Raw genomic sequence first — 12,862 nt, forward strand, 5'->3', positions numbered from 1 at the left:
TGTGTGTGTGGGTTGGTCTATGTGGTTTACGAGGACATGAATAGTGTATAATGACATGTTTATTATGCTATAAAGGTGGTTTACGGGGACACAGAGAGTGTCCTCATAAACGGAAAAGCTAAAAAAACATACTAAATGATAGTTTTTCATAGATTAAAGACTGGCAACAGGTTTTTGTGACATTGGGGTTAGGGATTGGGGTAGGTAAGGGGAATAGAATATAACAGTTTGGACAGTATAAAATGCATTGCGTCTATGGAGATGTCCCCGTAAACCACATACACCAACGTGTGTGTGTGTGTGTGTGTGTGTGTGTGTGTGTGTGTGTGTGTGTGTGTGTGTGTGTGTGTGTGTGTGTGTGTGTGTGTGTGTGTGTGTGTGTGTGTGTGTGTGTGTGTGTGTGTGTGTGTGTGCTATATTTATATATTTATTAAGTATGTAAACATAATAATTTTAGAACAAACAGGAAGAAGACATAAGCTAAGATATAAGGAAATAAAAAGAAATAATAGAAAACGAAAAAATTATGAAATATAAAACAAATTGTGATGATATTGCTTTTTCAGTATAAAAAAACATTTATTCTGAATAAATTATAATTGTAACATGATAAAAATGCTACAAGAAGAAACACATGGAGGGAACAGACTTCGACAGAACACCGGACATCTTCTCTACTTATTTTCTATTCTAATTATTAAAAGATTTCCAGATGATTTCCTCGCTCGATTCTGTCCGTTTAAGGGCTTATTGTAATCATAAACACCTACGTTTATCTTCAAATGATGTCTTCGACGATGGTATTCTATAAAAATGAAAGCCATCTTTTTTTGGCATTCTTATTCTGACACCTAACAGCACAACAGGACATTTTTTAGTGAGTTATCTTGCTCTTTTCACTCGTGTCTAATTCATTTCCACTCTTTTTCTGCAACCGCATTGCGCGAGCAGCTTGAGGTGACGTAAGTGTGACGTCTACTCTAAATTGGTCTATTGGCTTCATCAGAGAGATCAGAAGGTTGCCCCTTGGTTATGATTTAACCTACTGTAACGTCAAAAGACAACAGAACTTGTATGGACTTCCTCATGTCGTGTCAGATTCAATTAATTAGATTAAAACTTTAACTTGTATTAAACCCTTCATCTGCGATTTATTTTGTTGGCGTTGTCATTCAAAATAAATAAACAGTTTATGCAGGCAAAGACAATTTAATTTTTGTATTATAAATCACTAACGATACCTACATATATCTGTAATCTAAAGACCTTATTTAAATAAAAACATTTGACGATCTTTTAAAACAATCTTTTGTATTGATTAACGGAGCAATGTGGCAGGAAATATTGCGAAGCTTAGATGTTGTGATAAAATGAACAAGATGTGCCAACGCATTTGTCGTTAGCTCATATTTTTTATATCTAAACTACAAATGAAAGAGTAGGAGCTTTCATCACAGCTATATATTTGCCTTCGGTTTGGTGTGGCCCATGCCTATTAGTAGTTCAACAGTCACCTAATACATAATAAAGACACATTCCTGTGTAAGGACACAGTGTAAACTGTGATTAGTAAATTGTGTGAACAGAATTCGTTTGTTCTTGTCCCATTTCTTCATCTATCACGTCTTTGCCAAACAGGTGCGCACGCTCACACCCAAGAGATTTTTTATGTTCAATCTTCAGTTAACATATTATGAGAACTGCTTTAGTGCACCGACTGCTCTTTATCCACATACTAATTCAAAAAAGGAGGATTAAAATTAGAGCGTGGAAACGAAATGACTCTTAACGTACACAGTCTTGACCTTTCTGTATAAACAGCGCAGAGATATTTATGTTTAACTCATCCTCAGACCTTTTTGCACATTTAGCTTCTCATACAAAAAAGCTCTTGTAGTCTGATGGGGGAAATACAGGCTAAGCCCTCTTGATTACGGGACGGCTTTTCCTCCGACCTGCGGGTCACCTGGGGTTCAACCCTGCTCTTTCAGGCTTTGCCTTCCTCCGTTGCAATCCCTGCATGAACATTGTTCGGGAATGGCGCTCAAGAAGTTGAATCAGATCAATTAAAGGAGGTCTTTGATCAGGAGTGGTATCCATGTTTGAAAAATCCCAACCGATCAACAGCGATCAATTAAAGGAACAATGGTGAGGTTGAAGGGCAAACCTGACCGGCAGTAAATCTTTATTGGAAGCATTTAGAGGAAAGTTTAGTTATGAGCCCCTGGGCTCTAATCATTCATAAAGAACACAGGCTTAAGTGAATGGTAACTATGATTAATGAGAAAAAAGCTGAGGGAAACCAAACAAAGTCTCCAGTTGCATGACACAGCCATCGTTCTAGGCACAAGACATAGGTCATTTTTGTCAACCCTAGTGCCTGTCCTGAATAAATTGCACGATGGCTTGTAAATAAAAGGAATGGCAATGCATATGATGCAGCACAGTACCTTTTAAAAGTGTTTGCATGCTTAAAATGATTTGAACTTGACTCAAAAGGTCAATCTGTCAAATGCCTTCACGGGTCATAGTTCTCCAACCCAAGATTGTTGTGTATACCCTTAAGGCCTGGACATACTTAACCTTTATGCGTACGTGAGTTTTAGAATACTACATGTGCACTGTACACGCACTGCCAGATTTTTGTCGTACTTTGTATGCACAGGTCAGGCATGCACGTACAGGAGAATGTAGTATGTAGCCCGGGAGATGTTTTGTAATTTGTCTCATGAACATGCAAGGCTGTGCATTTGACTGTGCGGGTACGCTTGTGTAAAAAAAATGAAGTATATTTTGGTCTTAAGTTAAAGTAATGTAGTGGTGACTGCGACTTTTCGGTAGATGTGCTAAGACTTCGGAATAACTTGCCCATTTCTATTAGATCTGCTCTTTCTTTGTCTGTTTTTGTAAGCTAAGCTAAACTTAACTTTATGGTTTGGCATATAACCAGTAATGAAGCATCATTAGACTGTAATTTCACTGTACTTCAGGGGCAGTTTATACCTGGAATTAAGATGTGTTTTTGGTTGATCGAATCACAATTGGATGAAAGACACACATTCACATTTCATCCACATTCAACCTCTTCTGTTTTGATTACTGAGGAAATTGTGGGCGAGTCCCTCTGCTTTCGTTTAAATTGATGCAAACTATTAATATGTAAGAGTCCGCTGCTCGTGTTGTACATATTGCACAGTTTTGTACATATGTATGAGCTTTCTTTGATATTTCAGAGGAATTGTTTCAAATGTAAAAAAAAGAAAAAAAGCGTTAAAAGTAGCCGCTACCACAAAAGCAATCTGATCAAATGCAGTTTTGTACTACCTCAGAATGAGGTCAAAAGTGGATAAGCTCAAAACATTTCACACCCCGTTTACACCTGTATTTAGCGTCATCCACTTAACTCTTTCCCCGCCATTGACGACTTATCTCGTCAATTAAAAGAAAACATTTCCCTGCCAATGACGCTTACCCAATTTATAAAAAGCTGAAGCAAAAACTAATTTTAAACTCCATGTGTGTTTTGATAATCGTTCTGAACCTGATCTCTAACAAAATTCCTTTACAAAAATGCAATTATTTCAGCTTTTTGCGCTATTTTTTATTTTTGAAGAAACTTATAAAAGACGTTACAAAAAGAGAGCAAATGAAGATAAGATTAAATCCCCCCCCCCCGTTTGGTTTGTTTGTTTGAAAGCAGGGGGTCTGTTCTTTCATTTGATATATTTGTATGTTTATATATTTATAGAAGAATTTTGTGAAAATCACAAAAAAATGCTTGCGGGCAACTTTTTTAAAAGAGGCTGGCGGGGAATGAGTTAATATTAGGTTTAAACAGCCTCTTAGTCTCTGTTTTTTACTTATCTTGTTGTATAGCACTTATTGTCTATAACTTATTTGCACATGGCACTTCAAAACACTTACAACGCACTTCATATATCTTAAATTGGCTTAAGTGCCCAAAACCTTTTAGGCCACGGTATACATGTTCAAAAATTTAAGAAATCTTAGAGATTATCTACCATTAAAACTGTGGGTGTCCACGCAGAGTGCAATAAAAAGGCCCTGACATAACCAGAGTGCCTCAGGATATGTTTATACTGTAAGTGTGTGTGTGTGTGTGTGCATGTGTGTCCAAAACCCCTCCGCACCTCTGTGGAGCAGGCAGGATGTTCCCAGGCTGTTGAGGCTGGTTGCTGAATGGACTACAGCCAAGTTAAATCCACACCAGTGGAGAAAAGGTCTCCTCACTCCAGTGGAAAACATTCACCACTCCAATTCACTTCCTAAAAGAGAGAAACAGAGTCAGGAGAGATATGCATAAGACAGATGACAAAACCAGACAGATCTTCACAGAATAACGAGCCTTTGGAGAAACCTAGGCCAGGGCCAACGAGTAAGAAAAGATAAAAGCTCTCATTTCCTTCAGCCAGCCTGCCAAACTTCCCTCAGTCCCTCAGCCCTCATCTCTCTTCCCTACTGGGAGCTGGGGATAAAGGCCCCATATGGAAAGCATTTAGCCAGGCATCTGAGACTCATCGCGCTGGGGAATGTTTTGACGTTTATCGAGATGTGAGCTGTGATGTCACAGACCTGCTGAGGAGTACAGGCGGGCAAAGTGCTGTGTCAAGATAAGGTAAGGGGGGCGATGGGTGCAGGGGTGCGGGTGGTGTTGGAGGCAGATGGACGAATGGGGTGGGGTTGAAATGCTGAGCCTCCAGTTTTTCGCCACACCGTAATTTAATGCAAACCTTGATGGAAAACACTCATGCAACTTCAGACCCCGGGACCTAGAAACACTTTTCAAATACAGAGTGCGGTTTGCAGTGATTTCAATGAAACCCAGAACACAACACCACCATTGAAGCTTCACCCAAAATCCTGATCCCCATGAGGAGATCATATGGGGACTGGAAACTGTCGACAGCTGGTTCTCATATTAAAAACATAGTACTTTACTGGCATTAATGTCATCAACACAAAGACAAGCGTGAGAATAAAGGCCCAGTTTAGATCTGGTATTAGGATCCATTTTAGGCGACCTGATCACAAGCACAGAAATCCTTTAAAAACAGCTGTAAACTTTATATTGGTTTATTTAGGTAACATTTTCAATAAGGTTGTATTTGTTACCATTAGTTAATGCATTAGCTAACATAATCTGACAATGAACAGTAGGCTTTTTAGCATTAGCCTACCTTATGTTAATTTCAGCATTTACTAATACATTTTTAAAAATCTAAAGTTTTGTTGGTTAATTCACAATAAACTAACAGTTACCATTTAGTATTAAAGGAATAGTCTACTCATTTTCAATATTAAAATATGTTATTACCTTAACTAAGAAGAGTTGATACATCCCTCTATCATCTTAGTGCGTGCACGTAAGCGCTGGGGCGCGCTGCGACACTTCGATAGCATTTAGCTTATCCCCATTCATTCAATGGTACCACTCAGAGATAACGTTAGAAGTGACCAAACACATCAACATTTTTTCCTATTTAAGACGAGTAGTTATACAAGCAAGTTTGGTGGTACAAAATAAAACGTAGCGCTTTTCTAAGCGGATTTAAAAGAGGAACTATATATTGTATGGCTGAACAGCACTTTTGGGAGTACTTCAACTCGCCTGAAAAATCCGCTCCCCTTCTCCCTCGCATAATGGGAGAGGGAGGGTGTTACTGCGCCGAGTCGAAGTACTCCCCAAAAGTGCTGTTCCGCCATACAATATAGTTCCTCTTTTAAATCCGCTTAGAAAAGCGCTACGTTTTATTTTGTACCACCAAACTTGTTCGTATAACTACTCGTCTTAAATAGGAAAAACGTTGATGTGTTTGGTCACTTCTAACTTTATCTCTGAGTGGTACCATTGAATGAATGGGGCAAAGCTAAATGCTATCGAAGTGTAGCAGCGCGCTCCAGCGCTTACGTGCACGCACTAAGATGATAGAGGGATGTATCAACTCTTCTTATTCCTTTAACATGCAGTGACACACATCACATAGACTTTGATAATAAGACTTGCAGGAAAGCTGCCGTCTCTCTCAACTCTCAAATACCGGTTGGTTGTAGAAGTGTTAATAAACTCAGTATGTTGAGCAGCACATACACAGTCTTGTAGGCCGCCATTGTTGTTTTGGTTATACTCGGCTGTGTCCGAAACCCAAGGCAGCTGACTTGTTGCCTCGCTGCCTCATGAAGCGATGACTTCGGATGTCCAAAAGCAGGTCCGGGAAACGCATTGGGACAGCCTTCAAAGGCAGCGTAATAGAATTCAGTTTGAAATATAAACAAAGAGAGCCTTTGTGATAAATAATCAGATATTTGAAAAGTACAATACAAATTTCCCGCTAGAAATGCAATCAAATAGTGAAAAAGTGAGAATATAACCTTACTTACACTAAATTTGTGATTTTATTGTTTTCGAAACTTTACCAGGCTTGGCCAATCACATTCCTCGCACACGCCCATGCATAGAATTGTTGGATTAGATAATGAAGATTTCTCATGAGTCAGGAAGTTGGATTCGGACGTGCTTTAATGCCTTCCTGCCTTGGAATGCTGCCTCCAAAGACAGCATCTTAGAGATTTCTGTTGCAGCCTAAATTAACACGAACATGACTCCACCATTTTCACAGATTCCCATTTTTGTAGTTTGCAAAGGTGTCGTTTTCAATTTGTTCTTTGAAACCCATCAAATATAACGCACAAATGTTTCACACCTACAGTCTACTACACAAATCAAAGCTAATCTTTAGCCAGATCACAGAGGCCAGACTCTCTTTCCTCCAGTGACTCATAATTCTCAGAGTGAGGAAAGGGTGCAAAATAAAGCCTCCCTGGAGTAGTCATGTTTTATGGGGCTCAATCACATTACCCTCCTAAAACACAGTCGTTGTCAAACACACCTAAATTTAAACCATTCCCAGAACGCTACCCCTAACAAAGGCAGCACTGCTGTCGGGAAAAGGCCCGGGACTCTCTGAGCAAGTCTGCAACAACAGGAAACACATGTTGGGCAGTGTGATGTAGTGTGTGGACCCTAGAGGAACCCAGAGCCATGGATGGGGCAGGTCAGAGAGGAGTTAGGTCGACCCACTGACACCATACTGACAGTTCCCCATCCCCAATCAGCCCTGCTGGGGCAGGGCAGAGGAAAGACTTAGGGGGTATCGGACAAGCGAAAAGGAAACAGGCAGGATGCTGGATAACATCCTATCTATGGGTGGGATGGGAACTGCAATGATGTTGGCATGCTTGTATCAGAGAGAAACAGGCCTTTATTGCGGTCTATAATTATGGCTTCCATTATTAAGTCTGATTCTGAGGGAATGGAAAAATTGTAATAATATTTTTAGGATGTGGAATGTTCCCTTGTGAGTGATTCTGTGTAAGGCAAATGTTACTCACAGGTGTGCACGCTTATTGCTTACACTATTAAAAAAAGTCCTAATATGTACCATTAGTGTGACCTCTTTAGGTCTTTTTGAAAAGATACTACCCCAGTGACAGCTAACGGATAATTTTGACCATTTCTTTGGCAGTGTAAATAAAGATTGTGAGCAATCAATCCAGACAAATTGGTTAGAAGTTACAAAAGTAATGACGTAGTTATTGGGTGTTTCATAATGTATGGTGGCCATATGTGTCAACCTTTCTCCTTGAAGGCCAGGTGCTGCAGCACCATCTCTTCATTATGTCATAAGTAAAGTCATAAAATGTGGAAGGGTTTAGTCTATACCTCTTCTAAGTTTAGAGGAAGATAAGCTCTCACCCATTCCAAGCAATCAGCACCAATGTCAACGTTCTGCATTACAGTAGATGAAAAAGACTTCCTGCTCATCAGACGTCTTGATTGTACCTAAAATAATACAACGAAGAATGTAGGGGCTAGGGCAGATCTATCTGTGTTTACCTCAGACGTCAAGAGCGGGTTCTGATAGCATTACGTGGTGTGTGAATAAGCCTATTCGCTGTGCGAGCAGAACTATGTAAACACAGAGGACAAACTTTACTTTAAAGGTCTTGCCTTAACATGTAAATCACAATATTTTTTCCAAAGACAACAAAGATGTACAGCAGGGTGAGGCCTGCACGATATATACCCACAGGTGTGATGTGATATTGAGCATGTTGGCACCAGTTTGACTGAGCATGTAAATGCATGGAGCCATTTACAGTGGGGTTTTAGTGGGAAAGCTAATCCAGGATTACAGTTTTTAACTATAAACAATAAGAAAAGAGCATCCAAAATTACCTATCAGTCATTCATAGAACAACCCACCATATCTTTCACCATTCTCCAACTCTCATGCTCCCACAATGCACTTATTGATACTAATTGCAGTAGACATGTTCCAGAAAGCTTAACAAGTAAAGAGCAATGTTGGATGAACCTTATTCCTCTCTTACAAAAATCATCCCTCTCCACACTCACCCCCTACCCAATCACTGCTTGGATCCGACTACAATGCAACGCTATTCTGAGAGCAGAGAAAATAAACACAGGGCTTGGGAATCAACACAATCCAAGAGCAATTCATCTATGAAGCAATCGTGCCATTATACAAGACCACTGGGTTGTGGAATTCAAATCAAAGTTTATTTGATTTGATTTCTTGAAATAGGACATGATTGGGTTGCATAAGCCGTGTCAGCATGGGCAATGATGCTGGGTTCAAGTCCATTAGGAATGATACTTTCCATTACCCCGCTGCATGTCATGTGACCGGGGCATGGAACTTACTTTAAAATGAGTAAAGATTGTTTATCTATTTATTTTCGCATGGAACGCAAACAGGTCTGGTCTTGGTAATCATTGCACAACTCGTTTAAATAAATAACAAAGCTGTTGCTTTCAGCCAAAGTTTGCATGGGCTGCGCTGTGATGGAGACAATCACGCGATGGGCAACGTAAAACAAGACTGAAGGTTCAAGCCAGGACGACGCAAGTCACATGACCCATTGTTTGAACTTGTAACCTTCTGACCGTATGAACTTACCGTAATGGGCTTCGCAATGGAATTTGTAAGAGGTACACTTACATTACAGCTGCAAAGGGGAAGTGTCAATTCTCCATTTCCTCTTAAGGCCTTTTCCAATTACTTCATCAATCTTTAAAAGAGTTTAGCACAGTTTAACCTCCCCCCTAAATAGTTTCCACTTGGATTGGACAGTATGATGGTGTATATATAGCATGACACTACAAATTAGTAGAGATCATATCCTTTACTGACCTGTAGGTGAAATCCAACTTTGGGTTTCAATTCCTAAAAGCAAGCTCAGTGAAGCAAGATAACAAGTTTTAGGAATGTTGTAACACATTCAAGCTGTTTTTATCTTGCTGTTGTGTTAGTTGGCTCGATTATTCCAGCCATCCCCTATAAACTTCTTTCCTGTCCACATCTACAGCTTTTCTCTCTGTTTATTGTAACAGCTAATGAGTAACAACATATGCAAGACTGAACCAGACAGCCATAGAGCAGAGGGGAGGAGTGAAGCACACTGACATGTGAGTCAGGCTTAGTGCTTCTCTGTGTGTGGGTTTGGGGAAATGTGCTTGCCAAAGACACCAGAGGATCAGTCATTTCTCTCAGTCAACGACATGTTTCGAATCTGTAGAGTTGACTTGTGGTCAATGGAAACGATGTAAACCGCTTGAAACTTGTGAGAAAACTTGGGTAGAGTTTTTCTGCTCTCTTTCTCTGCCTCATCATCCCGACCAGAAACCAAACTGAGAAGCCTTTTCAAAAGGCAGGAGACGTAATAAACATTTCTTTGCAGAGGCTCTGCTTTGTAACTTTTCTTTGTAACGTCAAAGCAAATCAGAGCATTCGTTAAATGTGGTAAATATGTTTGTGCCTGTCGTCCTTTGCTTTAACAGCAGAGTCAACACCACCCTCCTAAGCGTACTTGAACAACCCAGGCTCCAGGATATGTTTGGCCGACTTGCAGGCCAACATGGAGACAGCCGGTGGACCTTCACGGTGTTGCCGGGAGATGGAGAGGTCATTACTAGAGGATTAACTGAAGGGATCAAGGGCTTACCCAGCAGGCAGCTGAAGACTCAGGGTCCCAACAGCACAAAAACTGTGAGAACGAGGGTCTTGCCAAGTAGCTTCAACTTGGGGGAAAGCCACTATTTTGTCTAGACTAGCAAGCAACAGCTATTGTGACCCATGAGCAAATGTCACTTTTGGATAGACTACATGAAACAGAAAGCTCTGGCTGGTTTTTCATTTGTAAAGACCATTTTGGCATAGAGACATTTCAGGGTTTATTCAGGAAGCAGGTGTGAGACAAAGCAAGCAGAAACAAGAAACATGTTTATTGCATTCCAATTAAACCTTGTCTAATTGTTGCCATTTTGAGGTCTCTAGGATTGAATAATATAAAAATGGCCTTGTTGAAGATGAATATTAATATCTGCTTGACATCACATTGACTCTTTTCATGCCGTGCATAAGAGACTTCATTTGGTAGTTTTTGTAGTTGCTAGGTCACCAAACATGGGTTATGTGAAACAACCTGGTAAATTCAAATTGATGCAGTTAAGTACAAGAGCACTAAGACTTGATTACCCCCTGTGTTTGCCACGTAGCATGAATCTACACACAACACAACAAATTTGATCTCTGCAGGACTCTAGTAAAATGCCTTGCTGGACACAGACTTTTAATGATTCCCAGCAGTAGATTCATTAGTGGACAAAATATAGACCGGCACTATATCTGGAGTATGTGACTGAGCGTCCACAAACAAATATAATGACTGTTGCTCTTCTGCTCTCCTGTGGCCTTTAAACAACAATCTGGCTTCTTCCAGCTATCCAAGATGCCCAGAAAGCTTTACAGGGCCACAGCACGTCAATGGAGCCAGAATTCGCTAAAACCCAGCATGACCCTTCTTCTCCAGTGCAATCATAACAACAAGTATTGGTTCACATTCCTTAATTATAGGCCTGAGAAGGAAAAAACGTAAGAGATGGAGAAGATGCAGGTCCTCTGCTGGACCGCTGAGTGACCACTCTGAGAGCGTTTCATAACCACAAATAGGTACCCACAAGTGCTTAGAATGTGTTCGGTTTGATTTAAAAGGTCTGCGGGGCCCTTAATACTCAGACTTTGCCACATCCGTTCATGCATTTATCGCTCTATTCTTTCTCATTTCCTTTTCCACTTCTTTCTGCACGAAGAGTCAGAGAGAGGATATGGGGGCCTCTGATGGCTCATAACAGGGGCCCAGATGAAAATATGAGGTCAGATCCCCCCTCTATAGGTATAAGAGGTTGGGCAAAGGTGTTGCCACCAAATAAGTGGCCTATAAAGCAGTTTGATCTTTGTGAGTTTTCTGTGGCTGTAAGATTTATCGCTCTGGAGCTGTTCCAGTGCTCAGTTATTAAGAGTGGCCTGGGAATGGTCTGTAGAGATAAAGTTATAGGAATATTTACACCGCAGGCCTCAAACAATGTCTGTGACCCATTTGTATTTGAAGTGCCCTCCATTACAGCTGGAATTCATTTAGGTCCGGTTTGAGTCAATAGAGCTGCTCATATAGACCAACAAGCACACACATACAAGTCTGACCCTTTGTCCTCTGAATCCAAGACCGTAATAATCGTTAAATATTACAGCATAGGGCTGTAAAATTATTAAATATTTTAATTAATATTGACATTGTGTAATATTGACATTGTGAGTTTAAAAGTTCTATATTATTTATTTAACTCCTGTACAATAAAACAAAATCCTATAATAGGCCTATAGTGCACTGCAATTCATTTTGCAAACAACGTTGTCATTTTAAAAGGTTAAATAACATTTTTTGATGCAAACATATGAAAATTTTAAAAATGCTTATTAGTGAACTAAGTATGTCTGATATGATTTTTTGTATTTTAATTTTTTTAAGTTTTATGATTACGGTAACACTTTACAATGAGGTTGTATTTGTTAACAGTTAGGCATCAGTTACCTGGGTCAATGACCTGACGTTAATTATTTTGTGTCCGTATGGTTCAATTAAATGTAAAAGGGTTAAAAATTCAAAATAAATTTGCAGATTACTTGCATGCATTCTCTTTTTTAAAGGCCAAGTCTAAAATTTCTGGTTATATTTCATTTTGAAAGAATATTTGGGGGATAATTGCAAAAATGTCAGTGTGGTTTAACCAGTATGTGTCAATTGGCATAACTAGTATTTTTTATAAATATATTCATAAAAAAATGTAGAATAAAATATAATCATTTAGCTTGGTGTAATATTTTGTCAAAGATTATTTAGAAAACAGAGTCATTTTTAGGTCCATTCAGTCTTAACTTCCATTAAAATGGTGCAAATGTACTTTTTTATTTCATGAAATTAACATAAATACACTATTTAACTTTTTAAAAAAGATTTTAGAATTTCTCATCTTCCCAAAACGTTTAAAATTTAAATTTTGGCATCTACTAATACATTTATAAATTCAAGTATTGTAACTGTTTACATCAATTAATGCTCAATGAACTAACATGAATAACTGTATTGACATCAACTAACATTAACAAGAGTTTATACGTACATGTGAAAAACTAAAATGTTTGTTCTGTTAGTTAATTCGTTTACTCATGTACTAATGTATGTTTTGTAAGTTTACTCATGTGTTCTTATACAACCTTATTGTAAGTGTTACCCAGATGAGTAATCTCATCAAATCAACACAAAATGAACATCCCTAATTTACAAAGCTACAATGTTTCTAGCATCTATGTTTTGATGAAAACATGACTTTCACAGGTACTGCTCAAAAGTGAATTTATAATTTTACTCAGTAAATGTTCTTGCGGTTCAGAAAATTTTAAGATGTTTTGGTCACTGCCAG

General features: G+C 39.1%; 1 long non-coding RNA gene across 2 annotated transcripts in view; it reads right to left on the minus strand.

Annotated features, from left to right (window-relative positions):
• Window positions 1-12,862, minus strand: part of LOC135787394 (uncharacterized) — a 120,552-nt gene that overhangs the window by 70,648 nt on the left and 37,042 nt on the right. For both annotated transcript variants that reach the window (XR_010547063.2, XR_010547064.2), the window contains exon 3: window positions 4,152-4,286. This is a non-coding gene — a long non-coding RNA (uncharacterized lncRNA). The remainder of the gene's footprint in view (window positions 1-4,151; window positions 4,287-12,862) is intronic.

This window comes from Paramisgurnus dabryanus, chromosome 20, assembly GCF_030506205.2.
Source record: "Paramisgurnus dabryanus chromosome 20, PD_genome_1.1, whole genome shotgun sequence".
In the NCBI taxonomy this organism is placed as follows: Eukaryota; Metazoa; Chordata; class Actinopteri; order Cypriniformes; family Cobitidae; genus Paramisgurnus; species Paramisgurnus dabryanus.